Source organism: Xenopus laevis, chromosome 7S (genome assembly GCF_017654675.1).
Source record: "Xenopus laevis strain J_2021 chromosome 7S, Xenopus_laevis_v10.1, whole genome shotgun sequence".
Taxonomy (NCBI): Eukaryota; Metazoa; Chordata; class Amphibia; order Anura; family Pipidae; genus Xenopus; species Xenopus laevis.
In genome coordinates, this window is record NC_054384.1 from 59603937 (window position 1) to 59629964 (window position 26028).

The following is a 26028-nucleotide window of genomic DNA, read 5'->3' on the forward strand; positions in this document are numbered from 1 at the left end:
GCGGTTCCTTTGGGCAAAGGTAAAGATAAAAGTAAAAAAGAAACCTTATTAGCCAGGCATTTTTACACACAAGGGCACCGGGTGGCCCAATTACGTTGGCAGGTATTGGAAAAAGTGGAAAGATGCCAGGGTCAAGACCTAAAAAGCCGGTTAAGCCTAAGGGGCTTAATGAGGAGTACAAACGTTCTTGTTATTTATGAATTAGTACATTGTCTAATATCCTTTTTTGCTTTTCTTTCTTTTTAACGGATAAGAAATCAGCCTGATATCTACACAGGGACCGGTAAAATATTTCCCTTATCCCTTTCCCTTAAATGTAGGGGCAGTATGTTACTGTGTATCTTTTTAATTGTAGCTTCTATTTTCTTAGAAATGTAACAATGTATATATTTGGTAACTTGCTATAAACTGTTGCTAATTGTATTGTCCTATCTATTTATTTTTGTATAAAATAAGTTATTTCTTTTCTAGGCATTTTTTCTGACACTTAAAGGATTTTTTCACATTTATACAATTTTTTTTTGAAGCCAAAAATCTGCATTATATGAGGTTTTTAACATCATTAAACAAGAATTTTAACACTTTGGACACTAAATGGGGGTTTCTGGTTTTCTGAATGTTTAATAACAGGTTGTGTTATATTTTTTTAAAAAAACATGTTTTAAGGCAATGGCCCTTTTATAACACTGTTAATTATATATGCTAATTTATTAATAGATCACTCTATTGTATGTCATCCATCACGGTTTCCACATGCTTGACAAAGGGGAATATCCCTGAAACGTTGCATCACCGCATAATAAACGAGCAGGTTGTTCCCTGCAACGTTAGTTGCCTCGTGTGCCGATATCCTTCTTCTATATTATCTAATATTGTGCACCGGGCTGAATTCTTTGAGGGTGTGTCTTATTTTTCTAAATTGCTTGTTCAAATTTCCTGGGGCAGACACAATATGTTTGTCAAGAGGAAGTATTTATCAATATGCTAATAAACGCGTAAATGCTTTTGGCAACGAATGAATAGCTGCTCAGAAAACAAATATAGAAAGAACATACAATTAGGTCCATAAATATTTGGATGGAGACAACTTTTTTTTTTCTAATTTTGGTTCTGTACATTACCATAATCAATTTTAAATGAAACAACTCAGATACAGTTGAACTGCCGACTTTCAGCTTTAATTCAGTGGGTTGAACAAAAAGATTGCATAAAAATGTGAGGAACTAAAGCCGTTTTTAACTCAATAACTTCATTTCAGGTGCTCAAAAGTAATTAGACAAATTAAAAAACTGAAAATAAAATGTTCATTTCTAATACTTGGTTGAAAACCCTTTTCTGGCAGGTGACTGACTTGGCCATTCAAAAATATTCCACTTTTTCGCTTTTATAAACTCCTTGCTTTGGCTTTATGTCAATCTGTATTATGAAACGCCTCCCAATCAATTTGACTGCATTTAGCTGGATTTGAGCAGTCTCTGAACACCTCAGAATTCATTCGGCTGCTTCTGTCCTGTGTCACATCATGGATAAACACTAGTGTCCCAGTGCCACTGGCAGCCATGCACGCCCAAGCCATCACACTGACTCCGCCATTTTACAGATGATGTGGTATGCTTTGGATCATGAGCTGCTTGATGCCTTCTCCATTCTTTTTTCTTGCCATCATTCTGGTAGAGGTTGAACTTGGTTTCATCTGGCCAAAGGATGTTTTTCCAGAACTGTGCTGGCTTTTTTAGATGTTTTTTTTAGCAAAGTCCAATCTAGCATTTCTATTCTTGATGCTTATGAGTGGCTTTCACCTTGCAGTGCAGCCGCTGTCTTTACTTTCATGCAGTCTTCTCTTTATGGTAGACTTGGATATTGATATGCCTACCATCTGTAGAGTGTTGTTCACTTGTTTGGCTCAGTGTCGGACTGGACCACCGGGATACCAGAAAAACTCCCGGTGTGCCCAGGTCTCAGTGGGCCCTCGTGCTGCTAAACATTTGGCCTATGTCATGGCCATTCCCTATTCCTATGAGAGCAAAGAGGCTAAATAGATGGAATAATAGATTATAGTATGTAAAGAAAATAGATTAGGATAGTAGAGGTTGAGTGAGGAGAGGAAGAATAATAGTATTGAGAGTGGGGCCCTGGTCTAAGATTACTTGGTGGGCCCCTGGTCGAAGGTTTTTGGGTGGGCCCCTGGTGTCCCAGTCAGACACTGGTTTGGCTGTTTGGGGACACAACAGCCTTCCTGCTCAGAAAAAATATATGCAGTTATACACATTTACACATCTTTTACTAAAGTTAGCTTTTGTTTTGCTTTTTGAATTTGCACACTTCTATACACTCACATACAGATATAAGCAGTCATACAAGTTTGAGAAGTGTACACATTCTCAAACACAAATAAGTTTTTTTTAAAAAAATTTTTTAATTTTTTTTAACCCTTTAAGTGCCAGAAGAATTGACCATTTTGGTTATGCGAAATGCCAGACGTTTTTGAAACATTGCTCTCTCACTTTAGGGGCATTTTCTGAGGGGAAACCTATAGTTTACCTAGGAAAACTATACATTGTTTTTTTCGGGAGAAACTGAGCTTTCTAAATCTGTCTGAGTTTTCATGTATTTCCAGCTCTGTAAAAAGATTTATAGTACTAAATACAAAAAAAAATGAAAAATTACTGTTTTTCACAATATATGAACTTATACCAGAAAAATCTTTCATTTACGCATGTAAATCCAACTGATTTGGAAAGCCTCATGTCTCTCTAACGTGCCAATACCAGATATGTATAGTTTTACACAGATTTAGGACATCTGTACAGCAAAAACTCCCAGCAGTATATTACCGAATTTTGAAAGCTGAAGGCAGAAAATGGCATACTTTAGATTCCAAGGCCACAAAATCCTGAAACAGTGGGTTTACCCCAGAAAACCATATATTTTTGGAAAGTACACATTCTGCCGATTCCAAAATGGGTAACTATGTCTCTCTACTCCTAACTACCAAACATCAGAGCTTGTCTGAACGTAGCGGTTTTTATATAACTTTTTCAAAATGTTGAAAAATCATTTCAAATGTTTTATTTTGCTGCTCCGCATATCACACACTATATAAGATACCAAGAAAAAGCACCCTGAATATGATTTCCAGGGGTCCACTGAACAGTTTGATCCCTATTGTGCATAGGTTTACCAAAGTATCTGGCATTTAGAGACCCAAATATGAAGTTAGCACATCCAAATTGTCCAGGACTTTACTTCAGCTACTGAAAAATCAACAGATTGACTGCTTTTTTGAGGGGTAAAAACACAGAAAAATAGGTTTACCCACCAAAACCATATATTTTTGGAAAGTACACATTCTACCGAATCTAAAATGCATACCCATACCTTTCTGCTCCAAACTACTGAGTCGCAAGGCTTTCCCAAAATTGTCAGTTTTGGTGAAATATCTCAAAATTGCCTCAAAGCTTCAACTTCCCAGCACCATATCACCCATGTATCATTACGTACCAAGAAAAAGCACCCTAAATATTATTGCCAAGGTTCCTCCAAACAGTTTGGTGCCCATTGTTCATAGGTTTACCAAAGTATCTAGCATTTAGAGGACCCAAAATGAAGTTAGCGCATACAAATAGTCCTGTGGTTAACTTCAGCTACTGAAAAATCAACACATTGACTGCATTTTTTATGGGGTAAAAACACAGAAATATATGTTTACCTCGCAAAACCATATATTTTTGGAAAGGACACATTCTACCGAATCTAAAATGGGTACCCATGCCTTTCTGCTCCAAACTACTGAGTCGCAAGGCTTTCCCAAAATTATTGGTTTTGGTGAAATATCTGAAAATTTCCTCAAAGCTTCAACTTCCCAGCACCATATCACCCATGTATCATTACGTACCAAGAAAAAGCACCCTAAATATTATTGCCAAGGTTCCTCCAAACAGTTTGGTGCCCATTGTTCATAGGTTTACCAAAGTATCTAGCATTTAGAGGCCCCAAAATGAAGTTAGCGCATACAAATAGTCCTGTGGTTAACTTCAGCTACTGAAAAATCAACACATCGACTGCATTTTTTATGGGGTAAAAACACAGAAATATATGTTTACCCCGCAAAACCATATATTTTTGGAAAGGACACATTCTACCGAATCTAAAATGGGTACCCATGCCTTTCTGCTCCAAACTACTGAGTCGCAAGGCTTTCCCAAAATTATTGGTTTTGGTGAAATATCTGAAAATTGCCTCAAAGCTTCAACTTCCCAGCACCATATCAACCATGTATCACTACGTACCAAGAAAAAGCACCCTAAATATTATTGCCAGGGTTCCTCCAAACAGTTTGGTGCCCATTGTTCATAGGTTTACCAAAGTAACTGGCATTTAGATGCCCCAAATTGAAGTTAGCGCATACAAATAGTCCTGTGGGTAACTTCAGCTACTGAAAAATCAACACATTGACTGCATTTTTTATGGGGTAAAAACACAGAAATATATGTTTACCCCGCAAAACCATATATTTTTAGAAAGGACACATTCTACCGAATCTAAAATGGGTACCCATGCCTTTCTGCTCAAAACTACTGAGTCGCAAGGCTTTCCCAAAATTGTTGGTTTTGGTGAAATATCTGAAAATCACCTCAAAGCTTCAACTTCCAAGCACCATATCACCCATGTATCATTACATACCAAGAAAAAGCACCCTAAATATTATTGCCAAGGTTCCTCCAAACAGTTTGGTGCCCATTGTTCATAGGTTTACCAAAGTATCTAGCATTTAGAGGCCCCAAAATGAAGTTAGCGCATACAAATAGTCCTGTGGTTAACTTCAGCTACTGAAAAATCAACACATCGACTGCATTTTTTATGGGGTAAAAACACAGAAATATATGTTTACCCCGCAAAACCATATATTTTTGGAAAGGACACATTCTACCGAATCTAAAATGGGTACCCATGCCTTTCTGCTCCAAACTACTGAGTCGCAAGGCTTTCCCAAAATTATTGGTTTTGGTGAAATATCTGAAAATTGCCTCAAAGCTTCAACTTCCCAGCACCATATCAACCATGTATCACTACGTACCAAGAAAAAGCACCCTAAATATTATTGCCAGCGTTCCTCCAAACAGTTTGGTGCCCATTGTTCATAGGTTTACCAAAGTAGCTGGCATTTAGATGCCCCAAATTGAAGTTAGCGCATACAAATAGTCCTGTGGGTAACCAGCTAATGAAAAATCAACATATTGACTGCATTTTTTGTGGGATAAAAACACAGAAATATAGGTTTACCCCCCAAAACCATATATTTTTGGAAAGTACACATTCTACCGAATCTAAAATGGGTACCCATGCCTTTCTGCTCCAAACTACTGAGTCGCAAGGCTTTCCCAAAATTGTCGGTTTTGGTGAAATAGCGCAAAATCGCTTCTAGAGAATTCACTTTTACCATCTTGTCTCCCTCATAGCATAAGGTACCAAGAAAATACATCCTAAATATAAATGCCAAGGCTCCACTGAACAGTTTGATGTGTATTGTGCATAGGATTACCAAAGTATCTGGTGTTTAGAGGCCCCAAAATGAAGTTTACAAATTGTCCCGGAGGTCAGTTGAAAAAAAGCAACACATTTACTACAGTTTTTGTAGGGTAAAAACACAAAAAAATACATTGACCCCCCAAAACCATATATTTTTGGAAAGTACACATTCAGACGAATCCAAAGTGGGTAACCATGTATTCCTACTCCAAACTACTGAGTCGCAATGCCTTCCCAAAATTGTCAGTTTGATGAAATAGGTGAAAATCGCCTCAAATCTTTCACTTTCTGGTATCTTATGTCTCACATAGAATAAGGTACCAAGAGAGAACATCCTAAATCTGAATGGCAGGGGTCTACTGAACACTTTGATGCCCAATATGCATAGATTTACCAAACTATGTGGCATACAGAGGCACCCAAATGACAGTAGTGTATATACATTTTTATGGCTGACGCTCTGGCTGCTGCAATATAAGCACCCAGTATGTGTATTTGCATCATAAGACCCCCTAACAGTATGGAGACCCTAGAAAACCATATATTTTTAGAAAGTACACATTCTGATGAATCTAAAGCAGGTAATTACATCTTTCTACTGCAAACTAGCAAACTGCAAAGCTATGCTGAACGTAGCGGTTTTTATCAAATTTCTGAAAATCGTCACAAAGCTTTATTTTACCCCATTATGTGCCCCACATTTCGTAACGTATCAGCATAAAACATCCTAAATATGAACGACAGGGGTCTACTGAACACTTTGATGCCCAATATGCATAGATTTACTAGACTATGTGGCGCACAGAGACCCACAAATGGATATATAGTAGATAAAATTTACATAGGCAAAACAAAATAACACAGAACAGTGTGAAATGCAAATAAATCACTAAAATCTAATAAAACCACACAAATCAATGCTTTTTTTTTCACACTAGTGTAATCGGCCACCAGAATTACCGTTTGAATATTTTAGCTGGGCCAAATCGATTATACGGACAGAAACAAGTGAACAACACAAATGCAGAGCTGAAAATGCAATAAAATGGCTAAAAATTCAATAAAATGGCTAAAAATGCACCAAAATACCCAAAATTGCAATATAACCACCAAAATAACATACAAAAGCTATTGCACAGTACGGTTAGTGAATACGCTATTCGGAACGGCAATAAAACATTTTTTTTAGCCAAAAAAGAGACGATGCGATAAGAAAAAAAAAAAAAACACAAAGCCATATATGTACATATGCGTGTGCACAACGGGTAAATTGCATGTTATTTGCACGTGTGTGCGTGTGCAAGTGTACATGGGTGCTGTGAGTGTGTGTGACCCCCCCCAATCCCCAAAAATCTATGTGTGAGTGTGTGTAAGTGTGAATGTAAGTGTATATTACTGTAATAAGTGTGTGTTGGTGTGTTTGTGTGTTTTTGTGTGTGTAAATGTTACACTTACCTGGGGTAGATACATCAGATCGATGATAAAGGGCCCCACGCAGCAGATCTCCAGCTCCAACGGTCATCAGGCAGGGGGGGCGGAGCTGGGCGGAAGTGAAGTGCAGGCAGCAGCAGGACGCAAAGGAAACGCGTCCCTGCTGCTGCTTTGGGGCCCCTGGGCGATCACGCCCCAGGGGCCACTCGATCCCCTGCTCTGCTCGTTGCCTAGGGGCAGGGGATCGTGAAGGAACAGAGCGAGCGGCTCTAACAGCTGCTCCTCTGCTCGCAAACCCGGAAGGGCTGCAGAACGTAGAATCTACGATCTGTGGCACTTTGGTCCTTTGATCCACAGAACGTAGATTCTACGTTCTGTGGCACTTAAAGGGTTAAATGCATGTTACCATTTTGACTATATTTTTGCTCTTAAAACAGATTTAGGAGTTAGACATTTTCTAAACTATTTAGAATGGTAGACTGGCCTACAAGGCTCCAAACTAATACTGAAGTTATGGATTTACAGTGGTCTGCACCAAAACAAGTTAAGTAGCCCAGATCAGATAAAAGGAAAATACATATTTGTGCACCAAATAAAAAGTGGGTGCATTATACCAGCTCTGCTCTCATTATAGTGGTAGTTTAGTAACAGAGTCTAAAGTGCACATTATTTGTAACTAGCTTTAAAACTTTTTCATTACCTGGAACTCAGAGGCAAATTTCCGCCTCTTTCTTTTTGAAATACTGTATTTGTTCTCTGTGAGCAGATGTGGTGCAGACAAACAATAGCGATTTTTTATGGCCCCTCAGTAACATATTGGCAGCCTTAACCCAAGGGCTGTTTACAGATTAAATTCTACTTAAATCTAGAGAACAATAAAGCCTGACATTTTGTGCTTGACAGTACTTGTAAGTCCATCAAAGACAAAGTGTCATGCTCTACATTACTGAAATCTCTTTCGCTTTTAACAGAAGGGATCTGTAACTGTATTTATACATTTACCCATTTGTAATGTTGTTTCCCATCACATTTATCACCTTATTGTAGGAAATATTCACTGTTATTAGGGATGCACCGAATCCAGGATTCGGTTTGGGATTCGGCCATGATTCTAAGGATTTAATCGTTCGATCAAACGATTATTCCTTTGATCATTCGATTGTAGGAATAGCGCAAAATCCTTCGACTTCGAATATCGAAGTCGAAGGATTTTACTTCAACGGTCTAATATCGAGGGTTAATTAACCCTCGATATTCGACCCTAGGTAAATGTGCCCCTAATTGTACATTGTGCAGTTTCAAGACATGCTTCAAAGTGGTGTCATTTTATTTTTACACAAAATAACTGTAATTTCAGAAATTTTTACAAATTACTCAGTACACAGATGCAAAAGACAAAACAAGTAATAACTTCTCTGTATATTGAGTTGCCATGTGTTCCTAAAACTAAATCATTAGCTTCAGGTATATATTTCTTCTAACATTGCAAATAAACTTCTTACATGTTTCCAGTCAAATATGATTTTGTTTCAGCTGAGCTCTGTCACAATACAGTTGAAATGAACTCAATACACAACATAAAGAGGTGAAACTGTTCCACGCTGGGAAAGGTAAATATATAGTTGGGCAGTCCTGGTATTACAAAAGGATGTTCTTTTTTTTTTTTTTGAAAAGGAAAATATGCACTACATTATTCATTTGAGCTTTTTGAATAGACACATACTGCAGTGTTATTTGAATCCCATGACATACATGATAAACACAAAAAATGTTTTACATATTATCTGTATTAGGTCACAACTGGAGGTAACAGCAATCCTGAGACAGTTGCCGCCCCCTCTCTTCCGCTCTGCAATTTAGACTTTAGTGTCAGAGGGGGTAAGGGGGGGCATCGCTAGCACAGTGCACACAATAGCACTCGTTTTAAAAAGTAAAAAGTTAACAGAGTCATCTTTTTGCTGCCCGTGTTAACTGCCCATTTACTGCCACCTGAGGCAAGGGTCTCACCTTGCTTCATGGAGGATTGGCCCTGGGCGACTTGAAGACCTTGAATTCCAGTGCAAATGCTTATGCTAAGTTCCTAACAGGGTGTGAGGATTCGGGTCTGCGTTCTATCCGGCACAGGCGCGGGCGCGTGAATGCGTGCCGGCGCGTGACGCTGGACGCCGGGCGCGGAGGCGCCGGCGGCGGTCGCTGGCGCAAGGACGCGGGCGAAAACGCCTAAGACGGACGTGACGTCAGTACGGCGACGCCGGCGAAAAGACGCCAGTTGGCGCCAAACTGACAATATTTAAACCTGGTTCTGATGGAGATGCATTGCCTGGTTATTAGGTTGTTTGACTGAAACCCTAGCGTCTCTATACTCTTGAATTCCTGTTGTTGACCATTGCCTGTTCCCGGACTACGATTTCTTCTGCCTGTCTCGACTCTTCGGCCTGTCTCAGCGCTTGTGGGTTCACTATCTACGGCTCCAGCTCCTTCTACGACTGGATTATACTGGTAAGCTTGACACAGGGTAGGGGGGTAGGGTTTTTTTAACGTTAGGGTTGAATTCTCCTTTAAGCAGGTTTATACACTCCATAAATCTGAAACACTGTGTTTCCTAGGTCTCTAAATTAGACAACCAAAAATGTAGTTATGGATACAAGAAAAATCACTAATCAAAATGTTACTGACCAAGAAGTTAATTACAAAGTCAAGAGGATTCACCCATGGTAATGCTGGTTACCAGTGTTACGCCATTCATCTTTCTATTATTCTTTTACATATGAAGATTATTGTGTTGACTTTATGGCAGAGAGAGAGAAAGAGAGAGAGCACATGTATGTTTTAAACATAACTCTGGCAACAAAGATACAGTATAGTTACTCTGAGGAATCGCCAAAGAGGATCAAAATACCCTGGGGTACTCATGTTTGTTTCAACAATTTCTATTTTGCAATGATGGAGAGGGCAAATAATACTGTATAGAGAAACAATTAAGGTTCATAAGGGAGAGAGTTATAATGTAATGGGCTTTGTTACTATTAAAAAAACATTCTTTTAGAAATGTGATACTAAACTCTATAGTTAATATAGGTATGGTATATAGAACTTGTATGAAAGTAGGGAGGGGTGTGTGTATGGATGCTGGGTTTTCATTTGGAGGGGTTGAACTTGATGGACTTTGTCTTTTTTCAACCCGATTTAACTATGTAACTATGTAACTATGTGAAATATTGAGCAAACTATATATACTTTAGTCATTTATACTTGTCTTCTATTGCGCACCACTTACTTTAGTACTGCTAGTAAAGATCTATGTTTCCATACCATCCAATTGTTTTTATTTAATTTATACCTATACCATAGTTGGATTTTATTGAAGTTTTGGTAGGCTAAGCCTTCCCAAAGAAACACCAATGAGTTTCCAACAACAAACATGGACCTGCCACATTATTTATCCTGCCATGTGTTTTTTTTGAAGGCCGCGCCAATAACTGACACTGTATGCATCCTTCCATTTGTTCTGTGATTATTTTACATAAAACTGACCCAGTATGCATCCGTCCCTGTGTTCTGGGGTTTTTATATATAAAATTGCCCCTGCATTTATTCTGCCATTTATTCTGGGGTTATACGAGGAATTGTTACTGATTCATCGTGATATGTTCTGGGGACATCAGACAGTAAATTGGCATTGCATTCACATTGTCAACTTTTCTGGGGGTTTATACGTGGAACAGACACTACATTTAGTGGTTATTTATCAAAATCATACAAGATAGCACATACCCCTCAGATAAATTGTTTCAAATATATAAATTGCACTAAATAAAAGTTTTCAGTAGGTACTGTAAAAGAACTGATGGAAGGGAGAAATTCATATCTTATCTCTGACTATGAGTTATGTACAGGGAAAATAAGCCTACATAGACATACTGACACATTTTGTATTTTTATCAGGGCAAAACTAAAGAGGCTGTTCAATTTTAAATTAACTTTTAGTATGATATAGAAAGTTATATTCTGTGACAAGGTGTAGTTGGTCGCTTATGTAGTTTTTGCATTATTTAGGCACACAGGGTTGTGGGCTTCAGAGAAACACTGTGCCTTAGTCCTGTGTGCAATTAGCCTTGGGTTTATGTTCAGCAACTTGCAAGTGTGGAATTTCAGCTATCTGGTTGCTAGAGTCCAATTTACCAACAACAGTAATAACAATAAAATTGTAGCCTCACATGGCTAAAGATCCCCCATCTGAAAGCTGTAATGAGGCAGAGCAAGAAGGCAAATAATTAAAAAACAAATATACAAAATAAAAAGATTAAAAGGACATTTGAATACATAATAAAAGTTAACTTTAAGTTGAACTACACCTTTAAATACAGGTATTCCCTTATCTCAGATAAGAGGTCTTTCCAGAATGTCAATGACCATACCAAAAGTCTGATAAAAATAATTTAAATATTAAATAAACTCAATAGAATTGTTTTGACACCTATATATGTTTATGCAGCTTGGTTTGGATCATGTACAATGTATTGTTTTATTATGACAGAGAAAAATTTACTTATTTCTAAAAGTTTAAATTATTAAGAATTATTTGCTTCAAATAGACTCAATGGGAGATGGCTTTCCTTTATTTTGGAGCTAATTCTGAGGAGTATCGAATATGTCCCCTCTAAATTCAGGTGGCCATACATGGCTGATAAAAGCTGCAGACAGACCAAGTCGGCAGCTTATTGGCCCGTGTATGGGGCCCCCCGACGAGCTTCCCCGATCGAGATCTGACCGAAAGTCGGCCAGATCTCGATCGGATGGGACAAAAAATCCCGTTGGATCGCGGCCGCAACTGTTCGTTTGCTGCAGTCCCGCGATCTGACCCCCGTTCCCATTCATTAGGATCCAATTGTTGGGCCCTAGGGCCCACGATCATATCAGCCCGATATTGCCCACATCAAGGTGGGCATATCGGAGAGAGATCGGCTCGTTTGGTGACATCACCATACGAGCAGATCTCTCTGTGTATGGCCACCTTTAGTTAGTTAAATTAGTTAGCTAATTAGTTAAATTAGTTAGCTGTGTTAAGTCGCCATATTTTTCTGTGTGCATTAGTCTCTTTACTTGTTATCTAATTAAGTTTAAGTATAAATTATATTGGATGGATTAGTCTTGGCGGAACTTCTAAACAGGTGATTATAAATGAGTGGCACAAAGTACAGAAAATGTTCCCTCACACATCACTATGGGTAATTTATGCAATTCTGCAAGACATTTCCGCTCTCTAAACTTACTGCACTGACTACTGAGTACTTACTCCTTTTTTTTACAAAATAAATGGCTCAGTTATACAAAGATTAGTAAGCAGTAGCACTCAAAAGCAATTACAATTATCAGGGATGAATTTGCCCATACTGCTGTCCTGAACTGGCCTACTTGCAGCTGCCCCTCTTGACCTCTTATCTTTTTTATCTTTGGAGCCTAAATGGAATGTGGAGTCTTAAAGTTATCAATAAACTTCAGGGCTCTGCCACAGGAGGCAAGTGTCTTGCCATGGCAGGACTGCCCCCAACAGCTACAGTTGATTCACGGTAGACTACAACAACAAATACCCCTCATCTCCTTTCCTCTGTGTTGTGTAGTGAAATCATTGTATGTTTTGTTAAAGGGTTATTTATCAAAGGTCGAGTAATGTGAATTTTTTAAAACTCTAATAAATTAGATTTTATTCACAATTCGAATGGTATGTTATTTATGAAAAAAATTGAAAGCACCACTAATGGCCACTTCTTCTTTCCATCCACTGGTAAACCTCACGGAATTTCCCATGTCCTCTCAAAAGGAATGTCACATTTTCTCTATAAGAAGTTCCAACTTTCTCTAATGACCACCATAAAGTTGCAGTCACACAGCATTCTCTGGATTGCACAGACACTTTCTACTTGTCACCTCTTCTTACCTCAATAGGCACTTAAAGGAAAACTATACCCCCCAACCATGTAGGTCTCTATAAAAATATATTGCATAAAACAGCTCATGTGTAAAACCCTGCTTCATGTAATTAACCATTTTCATAATAATATACTTTTTAGTAGTATGTGCCATTGGGTAATCCTAAATAGAAAATTGCCATTTTATAAAATAAGGGCCACCCCCTGGTATCCTAGGATTCAAGGTGCGCATAAACAAACCATACATGTTAGGTCACATGAGCCAATTAACAGACAGAGTTCTGTCTTTAGCTTCCACACTTCTTCCTTTTATAGTTGGGGCAGATTTATCAAGGGTCGAATTCAAATTTTGAATTCAAATTGGAAATTCGAATTTTCAAGTTTTATGTATGGTCAAAATGGTCAAATTCGACTAGGGAGTTAATCAAATTTGATTTGAGTTTTTCAGAAAATTCTAATTTGATTTTCGAGATTTATCATACTCTGGCTCTTTAAGAACTTGAATTAGACTTTTCGCCACCTAAAACCTGCCAAATTGTTGTTTAAGTCAAGGGGAGATATGCAGGGATCAATTTGGAGTTGTTTGCAGCCTTCCTGACATTCAAATCGAGTTTTTAAAATTTGAATCAAATTAGATTCAAATTCGATTTGAATTTGAATTATATTTTTTATAATACATTTTGATTTTGAGTTCATGGGAGTTTATGAGAGTTTTAAAAAATATTCACATGAATTTGAAATTCGACCTTTGCTAAATGTGCCTCCTCAAGTTGTAATATTTCTGATCAGGTGATCTGTGAGGCTCAAGGGAAAAGATGTAGTTAAATAGGCTACTTTATTTGATCAAAACTATCTGTTGCTTAAGGATTCATTTTGGGGGTATAATTTTCCTTTAAACTTATGATATTTCCACCCAGTTGCTTGACAAACTAAAAGGAATCAATCTTGTATCTGCCCTAAACTCTCAGCAGCACATGCCATATATCCAAGCTGTAAGCTGTTTCATCTGTTTCCCATATAAAAAGTGCAAACACTATACAAGAAAGTAAACTGTGGTTTCCATTAAGATTCCACTAGTTGTTACAGAAAGCAATTGCTTATTATCTTAAACATACACAACTACAAAATGAACTATTTATTTTCCCTGGCTACACAGATCTTACCACTCCCTTTTTAATAATGTTTTGACAGTTAAATCATATAGACATAAGAACATTTTGTACTGCTTAATAGTCTGCTCTGCTCAGTTACAATTGGGCACTAAAATTATTTTCTTTAGATAACTATAAGAATGGAAACCACTATTTTTTCACAACATGAGAAGTACATTTATATTTGTTGTTTATATCTACACTTAATAAATCTGGAATTTTTAGAGAAATTTAAAAAAAAACTCTTAAGAAAAAAAAAATCAAAAAATGAGAGGTGAGTCATCAAAATATGGGAAATCCGAATGTTAGTAAATAGGCTCCTTAATCTTCAACTGCACTTTATTTATTTATAAATATTATTGTACTGACCCCTGTTTATTCTACTCAATGTAAGTAATGTTATATAAATAAAAAGATACATGTGTATTTGTACACATAACAAGTGTTAAATTACTAAACAGACTAACAAAATGACTAACTTTACAATTAAAACAATGTTTTATCTCTTCAAAAATCAAATTTACTTTTAAAAAAAATCTGTTTTTACACCTAAAGAAAAAAAAAAGTCATTTTTTTTGCGCTGCTTTGAGATAAAAGTGTTTTGCAAAACAAACATCAAAGACGGGATTTTGTCTTTCTTTACACTGAACTCCTTAAAACAACATTTTAGCGAATTTGACATTTTTTCATATTTTTAGGAGTACAAGGGTAAGGGCAGCATGCATTATAGAAAGCATCTCTTTATAGTAATTATTTGTGTTGTAAAATGGATACATAGACTCTGTTACTGATAAAGGCATTGATTGGCATGAATAAATGTGCAAGCTTACCAAAGCAGCCATCCACTAAGAGAATGTCCAACAAATGTATAACTGTCACCTTCCATTAGAACTCACACATCACAGATACCTGCATTTCCAGAAGTAGAAAATGTTAACTGCTTTTACTTGCTCCTCCTACTGCATATTACAGAAGATCTGTGAGGTGATTGAGGGAGGGGGAAGAAGCAGAAAAGAAAATTTCACAATACTATCGTTATGAGAAATAAAGGAGTACCGTAATGAACAATAATGTCACAAACTAATGTAAAAGTAGAGTCACATTCATAATTATAACTAATGAATCTGAAGTTATCTTATGTTTTCTTGTGCTTCTTGTCTCATATTTGAACTGAACTTGGTGTAACTTTAGATAATTTACTTTTCATTAATGTTTTTATGAATGGTTAAAATATGTTATTTGTACAGCGCTGATACATTTTTTACATCATCACACATCAGCCCCTATCCCAGTGGAGCTGACAATCTAAGGTCCCCATCACATTCACTAGGGCCAACTTTATCAGTTAACCTGTCATTTAGGATGGAAACCAGAAGAAAATGCAAAGGAAAACCTTGAAGACATGGAGAGACTATACAAACTTCTTGTACGGATACCGTCGTTCTTTTTTCAAATTACTTACAAATCAAATTCATCTCACCTTGCCACATGGCAGCAGAACCCCTAATAATATTAACAAATGTAATAGGTCTGAAACCCTACAGCAAAACCAACACAGAGCAGGGTCATGTCTACCATATAGGCACTTGTAGTTCCATGCCTAGGGCGGCGGTCTTAGGGGAGTGTCACACCATGAAATGTCATTTTAAAAAAAAAAGTACTTTGCAGCTGCAGCCTGCCCTCCATAAGCTTCATAGTGAAAAAAAATGTTAAGAAAGTCTAGGATGGTTTCAACTGGAACATTGAGGGCTGATACGCTTGCATTAGGAAAGCCATGCACATTAAACATATCTTTCGGCCGATACTGCGCTTACCTTTTGGGCTTAACTTTGTATCAGAATTGTTTTATTGTGCTATTTGCCACCTGGAACTGAACAATATCCTTTTGGTGGGTAAAGACTGCAGCAAGTACTTGTTAGAGCTAGTCAAAGAAATCTAAAGCTTAATAGACAGAAGAGCAATTTTTGCCAGTCCTTTATAAAATACCTCGGAGTGTATTTTACTGACATGGGTCTTCATCCAGATGAAAATAAAAAAACTGCAATAAAAGATAAGCCTGTTCCGCAATGTAAGCAAGAATGATTAACTTTGCAACCAAATGTATACCTCATTTGGCACATTTGAACAATGCCTAAGAGACATAAGAAGGCATATACCGACTGGGAATGGAATGAATATCACAATGCGGAATAAGATATTAAAAAAATCCTTAACAACAAATCTAGTACAGTGTACTACAGTATTTTGATCCTTCCTTGTTGAGTACATTGTCTACTGATGCTTTACAGAAAAGCTTTGGGGCAGTTCCTCTACAAAAAAAACAAATGGTTGCAAGAGCCTTATGCATCCAGAGCACTGACTTCAACATTTGTATGCACAAACAGAAAAGGAAACCCTTGCACTCGTATTTGGCTGTGAAAATTTTATTATTATTTATATTTGTGAAGTAGAGACTGATCAAAGTCACGTATTACTATTGAACAAAAAAGTGAAGTCCCACCTAGAATTCAGAGATTAGTACTATGGCTTAAGCAATACAACTTTATTCTGTAATATAAACTAGGTAAGAACTTGGTGGTAGCAGACACACTATCACGTGTTTATCTGACTGGGAACATTTCAGAAAATACCTTCGCTCATAACATTTTTGCACATGCACATTTAGTTAAGACAACTTTCACAGTTAGTCATTTGATAAAATATCAATGTTTCTTAAATTATCTGTATAACTGTGTTTTACCCAAATTTATTTGACATCACTATGTTACTATTTATGTTCTCACACATGTGGGAACCTGCACCATGGACTTCACTTTAATACTAAAAGTCCAGTTTCTAAGGTTTCGCACTTTACCACCAGAAAAATGTATGTACAATGAAATAGGGCAGTGCTGTTGTGCCAGATCTTGCTGCTTGTCACTGTGTATATTGTACTTGGGAGGGATCCTAGTCTCAGGGCTTGAACTAGGGGTAGGCAGAAGAAGCAGGATTGGGTAAGCACTAGAAACATACCTGCATGTCTATCCCTAGGTCTGAGACATCTGTAAGTATATCAGTGAGCAGGGAGGATGTGGAGATAAAGATTAGGGTTGGTGAGGGGGATGGCTGCTGATTGGTTTAATGATGGGTACATTTTGGGGGGCCTTGGGAAATGGGCACCCATACATACTGGTGCGGCACTGCCTAGTCTAGACCCTGCCATTACTGTATATTGGATATTATAAAATTCACATTGATTTTGTTTTTATTTCTAGTGATTTATCTGGCCACTGAATACTTTCATGATGACTGGTGGTGAAAATGAAGAGTGGTGCAATCAAGCCATAGAAAGAAGACTGAAATCTGCCATGAAAATAAAAATGCTGTTAAAATGTATGCCTTTTATTCTCAGGATACTCCTCTTGGCACAGGTAGAAAAAAAGGAGGTGACGTAATTTTATTGCACATGCTAATCAAGCAAATGAACCTTTAATTGTTCCACAGAAGAATTTATGTAAACTTTGTGCTGATCTGCATGGTGCCAAAGAATCTGTTTTGACAGTGCCAAAATGAGCACTGTGTAGCTATAAATAGTTTTTCTCAGAATATTGATTGATGACTGAATAAGACTATTAATAATTAATAATATGCCCGCAAAAAACTTGCCACTCGGCTGAGTGAATATGAACGATCATTAGGAGAATAAAACCTGCATGTTGACCGTAACTGCTCTAAGAAAAATCAATAAAATGCTTACAGAGGAGTTAACAAGTGAAATTAATTACTGGAGAAATATTCAGAGAAGAGTTTTATCTGTAGTAAGGGCACGTTGTACACATGGATTTGCAAATTATATTCCAAAGACATTTTACCTTTCATAAAGTAACATAGTTAAGCTGAGTTGAAATAAGTCCAAAGTCCATCAAGTTCAACCCCTCTAAATCAATCTCAGTGCCATATATGAGCATGCTACCTATATACTGTTTATAGGTTATATATAACCTATATATAAACTCACATATAACTATAAATACTAATAGCTATATATTAACTGTAGAGCATAAGACTACAATAGGCTTGGATATTACACCATCGCCCACTAATAGAATCAGCCATAACCAGTGTCAGTCTGGGACACCAGGGTCCCACCAAAAAACCTTTGACTAGGGGCCCACCAATTAATCTTAGACCAGGGACCCACTCTTAGTACTATTATTCTTCCTCTCTTCACTCAACCTCTATTCTCCTAGTCTCTTTTCTTTACATACTATAATACTATAACCTGTTATTCCATCTATTTAGCCACTTTGTTCTCATAAAAATAGGGAATGGCCATGAAATAGGCCAAATGTCTAGCAGTATGAGGGCCCACTGACACCTTGGCCCACCGGGACTTTTCCTGGTGTCCTGGTGGGCCAGTCCGACACTGGCCATCACAACATCAACCAGCAGAGCATTTCACAAACTCACTGTCCTCACCATGAAAAAACACCTACATTGCTTTAAATGAAAGGTTTGTTCCACCAGTCTAAAGGTGGGTGATCTCCAGGCCTGGACTGAGAATTACAATAGGCCCTGGCATTTCAGGTACACAGAGGCCCACTCAGCCAACACAGAGGCCCAAACAGCCCCAACAGCCCACTAGATAGTGACTTTCTATGGGACCTTATAGCAGCCCCTCTGGCATTTGCCAGAACCCACAGATGGCCAGTCCAGGCCTGGTGACCTCTTATGTAGAGATTCGGTTTATGATTCTGTCTATAATATCCTCCATTGTACTTGTAAACAGTTATTGTCCCCTTGCAAACAGCTTTTCTCCAGAGAAAACCCAACCGTGACAATATACCCTCATAATTTAAATCCTCCATCCCTTTTACCAGTTTAGTTGCTCATCTCTGCACTCTCCCACACATTAATATCCTTCTTAAGGACTAAACACTGCACTGCATACTCATGCAGGGGCCTTACAAGTGACCGATTCAGCAAAATCATCTTCCTTTCTCATCCCTTGAGTTAATGCCCTTTTTATGCAGGACAGTACTTTATTTGATTTAGTAGCCACAGGATGATACTGTCTGTAAAAAGTGCATAACTCAACAGCAAACCTCATTTTCCAGTTTGCTGCCCAGTTTTCCAATTTTTAAATCTTTCTACAAAATAACAGAGAAGGGAAATGGGAGACTGGGCTATTAGTGTTGGTGACAGGGTATCAAAAACAGTTTGACTCCTGAAAAATTTGTGTGGGTTGGCAGGTCTTTATAAATATACCTGCACCGTTTTCAAATGGGTTGAGGATTGCCTGTACACTGAATAATCCACCCTTGCCATATTGCTTTCATTGTCTGATCCAATTTTTATGATATTAAAGTAATTTTTAAAGATTTATTTTTCAGAGTTTCTGAATCTCTTTTCCAGACATTCCTTTACCTCTCCAGTTGGCACCCCTTTCCTGTACGTTTGCCCAGTTCAAGCTTTTATCTCCAGGCAAAAAACACCTGTCTCCATTGCTTAGTTCAAGTTTTCTCCCTCTTTAAGGGCAGGACTAGATGAAGTGATTGGAGCCGACATGTCGCAATGCGACTAAATGCATTCGACGTGTCGGATGTTCTAATGAAAATGGAGGTGAAGGAGAAATCGCAGGTAACAACTACATTTATCCGACGCATCGTTTAGTCGCATTGCGATGTGTCGGCTCCAATTGCTTCGTCTAGTCCTGCCCTAAAACTCACTTGGGGTGCCATAGGCACTAATACATTCAATTGAACCATAGAACCATTAGTACTGCTAATAATCCTGCTAGATACCCAGTAGTATGCACAGGTGTGCCATGTGTTTTGCCATAAAATTGAGTGATACTTAGCACAATAATATTGTTTAGGATTACTACTGAATCATTCTTTCAGAACATCACATATAAAAGGTCATTTACACTAGCAAGTGCAGTATGCAAGTGCAATTTCAGACATGAGTTGTTTTATGGGGTTTTTTTCCAAACATTTCAACATTTTTACCCAGAATGCAGTGCTTTTTCATTTCAGCATAATTTTGTGTTTAGACACATCTGACTGAAAATTCAGTTGTACATATATGGCCACTATCCACTGAATGGATTTAGCTGTGGAGGAAGTCAGCAACCAGTATCAGGCTCCATTAGCCAGCATAAGCATGGGACACTTCCATTCCACTGAGTATAATGGCTGACTTACTACTGCTTAGCCAGTAAATGTCCCATTCGCCAAGGGAATACTCCCACTGACTAAAATTTTCTCACGTTATACTGTAATGAAGGATAACAAAGAAAGGAAAGGTGGTATTTTTTTCAAGGAAGAGGTATCAACTCCAAAACTGACACAATAAGTAGCATCTGCAAACTAATTTTTTATTAGCATTATAGTCATTGTGCCAACAGTGCAGATTGAACAATGTGGCATGTGCACAAAGTGATTGAAGTGTTGGATTTTATAAGGAATACAGAGCACAGTTCCTTTGGCATTCACTGCAGGTATGATATTGTTCCCCACCCCCCAGTAAAATGGCATGTATGTGCAGGTATGCCAACATTAGGTTCTATTGCCACTGCTCTAACTGTACAGATAAGTATGTTTATGATGCTTCCCTAGTGGTTTCACCTCTTCAGAGCATCCTGTCCACTTATATGCACCACACAAGACAGCATCCTTTTTTCAGGTACAGGACATGAACACGGTTGACACCTGGCTGGTATTTTTTTAGCTTTTTGTTCAGTAGCTCACCAGTGTGTAATTTCAGCCATCTTGTTGCTAGGATCCAAATTACCCTAGCAACAATGCTATGATTTGAATAAGAGACTGGACTATCACTAGGAGAAAGCCTGCATACAAAGATGAGTGATTAAAAAATAGCAATAACAATACATTTGTAGCCTTACAGAGCATTTGTTTTTGGATGGTGACCCTCATTTGAAAGCTGGAAAGAGTCCAAAGAAGAAGACAAATAATTAAAAAACTATAAAAAAAATAAATAACGAAGACAAATTGTAAAATTGCTTAGATTGGGTCATTCTAAAAGTTAACTTGAAGGTGAACTACCCTTTAAGAAATAAGCAAAAACTATTTTCAGTATTAGTTCGATTTATTTTGCTCATGTTGAAAACAGGTTTATGAGTACACCTGCATATTCAGGGAGGACACATTTTTCAGTCTGTTACAATGTTTGATTCTTTAGAGTTCCCAATCTGTTGTTCACTGATCCAGTTTGCGTATTGCCTTTCTTTTCATGAAGGTGGGGCCTGGCAGGACAAAGACTCCAAACATTCAATGCATGTGAACAAAGGAGGAGTGGGAACTACAAACCTCAGATCAATGGTAGGGGACACCTCTCACTGACTGTATGGGACAACATTGAGATATTTATTTAACTTCTGAAAGAGGAATTTGGAGCATATGTATTAAAAGGGAAATACTGTAGTACATTCCCCAAAAACCATTTAAGTGAATAGAATTGTGAATTTGGTGGTTTTGGCTCTTTTAAAATAAAAAAAAGGGGGTGAAAAGGGGAATAACCTGATGACAGCATCCTTGTGAGGACTGGGCAGCATTTATAGCGTTAAGCTGTTTTGAAAAACTGTCTTTCAAAAACTGCCTACTTGGAAACCCATAAGAAAAAAATCATCTTTTACACGTTAATGATCTCACAAAAAGAGTTTAGGTAATGTCTCAGCATGCAGAAGCACTTGGCACAACACAGACACTGAAGTATATTCGTAATTCACTGAAATTAAAAATATTTTTTAATATCCTGTTTTCTAAATGTCCCCATTACAAATGCTATGGTTTAGTAGATAAAGAGAATCTGAATATTGGCCAAACAACATCTTGATATTTAAATGTGTATTATATATATGTAATCACTCAACTGCACTCATTTCCTAGGATAATTTCCTAAAAATGGGATATGTGCACACTAGACTAAAGTCACACTAACTGCAGAGTTGTGGTTCTGCCAAAAGTAGTTAACCCAGTTAATGCAAATAGGTATTAGCAGAAACTGTTTAGGGTTTCAGATGTGAATATGACACTTCTATTATAGGATATGGGCTGTAACCACCTATGTAATAAGTATAAAGGTTACATGATTATAAGATACTGCAACTGCAACAGAAGTCATGGTCTTATAATTAATTGCAATTCAGTCAAACCCCGATTTTGCCTTTCCCAAGGGGCCGTGAAAAAAAAAAAAAAAAATATGGAAAAGGGTAAAATTGGAGTATGTAAAATCAGTGGTTTTCTGTAAAAACTGTGGCAACCACAAAAAAAACCTTAAATGCTAAAATGTAGAAAATGTCTCATTCACATGAAAAACAGGGGTTTTTAAGGAAAATGGGGCATAATACAGGAAAATTTACTTAAAATTTGGGGAATGCTCCCACTGAAATGCATTAAAACATATAGGGATTGTAAAAAAAAAAGTTAAATCTGGGAAACTATAAATTCAAGGTACATAAAATCAGTTTGACTGCAGCTTATTCACAGTAGGCAGAAATGTATTAAATCTACCATTTTTTGCTTGGGCTTCATGAACTCTATTTTTTTAAAATGGGAGGATGAACCAAATAATTAAAGCTATTTTAACAGCAGGCACCAAGAGCCTCTTAAAGCAGAGCAGGCAGGCCCGGAGGCCTGAGCCTAAGGCAACAAGAATTTAGGGGCATTATGTCGCCCAACCACATTCTAAAAAACACCGGGACACGCAGTTCCCTAGTTCTTTGTGTGCTTTGGGGGAGGGGGGTTGCGCAAAAAGGTGGAGGGCAGGCGCTAGGACCATGTGGAAATACAGGCCTGAGAGTAGGTTCCATGCCTATACATATTACTGCATAACAACATGTTATAACTGCGGGCCTGTACCGAATCAGAAGGCAGAAACCAATCAGTATGAAAGGCAGCACTTTATTCAAGAGAAGAGGGTTAAGAGGCCTGACTAGAAGTCATTTAAAATAACAGAAAAAAAAAGGTTGCCTAACAAAGCAATCAGTTGTTGACCTTCATTGGAAAGCGGGCATGATGCAGGTTAACAATTTATAAACCAAAAAAGATAAAAACTGCTGAACAATTTAAAGATTGCCATGAAAATATGCTACAATTCAAAAAAAAGGCTAACTTGCCCTTTAATACCATGTGAGCAGAAGAAAATGTGTATATTTTCCGCACATTGACTATACAATTATTTGGGATGAATAATACTACCATTTAGTACAGGTATGGGACCTGTTATCCAGAATGCTCTGGACCTGGGACTGGATCTTTCCGTAATTTGGATCTTCATATATTAAGTTTACTGGAAAATCATGTACAGATTAAATAAACCCAATAAGCTGGCTCTGATTCCAATAAGGATTAATTATATCTTAGTTTGGATCAAATACAAGCTACTGTTTTATTATCACAGAGAAAAAGGAAATCTTTTTTTTTAAATGTGGATTATTTGGATAAAATGGAGTCTATGGGAGACAACCTTTCCTTAATTTAGAGCTTTCTGGATAATGAGTTTCCAAATAACAGATCCCATACCTGTATATAGTATTATATGTGTCAGTCATTTGTATTGTGACCAACACCTTTGTTATATTTTGGTGATGGTATGTTTTTATTGGGTTAATAGTGATAATAATAATAGTGGTTTGTACTATAGGTGGGTGTCCCCCACAATACTTATTTCAACTTTTTTATATCATGGTCTTTAAGCAGATAATCATCATCATCATTTATTATATTATGTACCTACGATTGAACTATTTTTATTGTATGTCACTTTAGGGGGAACTTACCACTTGTAGGTGTGCAGATTTAACATATAATTGCATCAACCTTGCATACATGATGTACAGTATATGCATGCAGTGTGGAAAGATGTGAGCACAAGATCACCTATATATAATATAAAAGCTAGTGTATGGGTAGCACTGAATTAAGTGTACATAATAAAATCTAAAATTGTGCATGCATGTCAAACATGTTTAACCCCCTTAGAAACACATCCCAGTGAACCAGGTCTTCTTCCCTTCATTCTCAGAACTGCAGCTCATATTGGCAGGTGCAAGCATGAAAAAAGCAAAGAAAAAGTGTAAAATAAGCTTCCAAACTAATGATAACAAGAAAATAGTTTCAGAAAGGACTAAGCACACAGCATAATACAAATGCAAAACAAATATTTTAGACAAAGACATAATCCAGCCTCAGAATGAAAATCGAAACCCTGAAGTGAGAAAAAAATGATGGGTTTAGTGATAGGAAATATTACACAACCTATAATAAAATGAGACACTATTAAAATGGTCATGTGTGGGGATGCTGTCTTTATATTAAAGCGGTTGTAAACCCAGAAATTACATTTTGTCTAATAAAAGAAAATGTGGTTCTAAGCAACATTCCAATACATAAGCATATTTGCAATTTGTATTGAAATGGAAAGCCTTCTCTGTCCTGCTTGTTTTGACACTAGCAAGTCGCAGAGTCAGATGAATAACAGATCTCTGTAAAGAAGCAGGCAAGGCATTGTGGAAACTGATATTTAGCTGGAGAAGAGCTGACAAGCTACTTTGTTTCAACAGTCAAAATAAAAAAATAAAAGAGCAGAAAGGGACAGACATACTGCCTTCATTTGCACATAAATTTACAAATGATTTGAAAAACATATTTTAAATATTGTATATTAAAGATTCACTTAGAATAAAACTTTATTTTTTAGCATACTGTATATGGCTATATGCTGTAGATTGATATGTATAGCTTTGTACATAAAATTAGCAAACTGGTAATTTTCCAGAAACTGGCACAAACACTGCAATTTATCACATATGTGTAACTGTTAGCCATTCCTATTACAACTTTCTGACTGTATGGATTTTTCAAGACTGCCTAAGAATAATTTTGTAGCTGGCGTGTGGGCATGGTTATGAGGTCTCCCATTATAATGCATAAACATACCTCCCAACATTCTGGAAATACAAAGACCAGGCCCATTTTTGTGTTCTCGTTTTTTGTGGCCACACTCCCTAATTACCATGTTAATTTTACAGAATTTGGCAGGTTAATAACGTTTGAACATATTTCTGTTTTTTTTTTAGTTGTTACAGTTTTGTTAATGAAGGTGAATTTCCCATTAAGCTGTAACTTTTCTCAAGGGACCTGTTCTCTTATATTGTTACAATTACTCATTTGTTTATCTTGAAATTGTTACAAAAGTATCTTATCTCCTGCTGTGGCTGTTCTGGGCTCTCTGCCAAAAGCCAATTAAGTTAGAAACTTTGTATCTTTTTTGGGGGACTTTCCAGTACAAATGAGGGACTGTCCCTCTAAAAAAAGGACAGTTGGGAGGTATGCATAAACAAGATATTGGGATGATGCAAAGCTTGCCTAAATAACAATGCTCACAAAATAGCACTTGCCTATGTGCACCAATTGTGGATTCCAAAAGAATAAAGTAAAACTAGATTAAACCATTATAAAAGAGTGTTTATAGTGTATTTTTCTTGAAAAACACAATAGAAAAGAGAATCTGGAATATTTCTTAGGGTGAAAGGTCCCTTTTGATACATATACTCTCAAACTTATAATAAAAAGTATTTACTGGAACTTCAATTCCTTAAACCTAAATCATATACAGCATACTATATAATATATACTGTAAATATATTTAGGATAACGGTAACACTGGGTAGTCACAGTGGGACTTTTAAACCTGCCTGGTAGATATCTGGAATACACTCAATCAGAGAGTGGTCAGACAGGATACTGGTTTGCAAGTGCACATGGACTGATTAGCTGCCTCCTTGCTTTGGAGGAGCCAAGTTGGATGGTATATTAATTTTGTGCATAGTCAGCTTAAGAATTATATCAAGAGCAAAACAGTGGCATTTGTGATGTTCAATGAAACCTGCCAATGGATGTCTGTGTGTTATATTACAAAGCATATTTACAAAGATGTACAAAAAAAACATTATGCTAGAAAATTGTTTAATACATGACTAGCTG

The 26028-nt window shown here is 37.2% G+C and overlaps 1 protein-coding gene across 1 annotated transcript in view; it reads right to left on the bottom strand.

The window, feature by feature from the left end:
- The window catches only part of LOC108697230 (CMP-N-acetylneuraminate-beta-galactosamide-alpha-2,3-sialyltransferase 4-like), a 57684-nt gene extending 42731 nt beyond the window's left edge, over positions 1-14953 (bottom strand). The window contains exon 1 of the mRNA XM_041571303.1: positions 14872-14953. The gene's annotated coding sequence lies outside the window, so the exon portion shown is untranslated. The remainder of the gene's footprint in view (positions 1-14871) is intronic.
- Positions 14954-26028: the final 11075 nt, after the last annotated feature.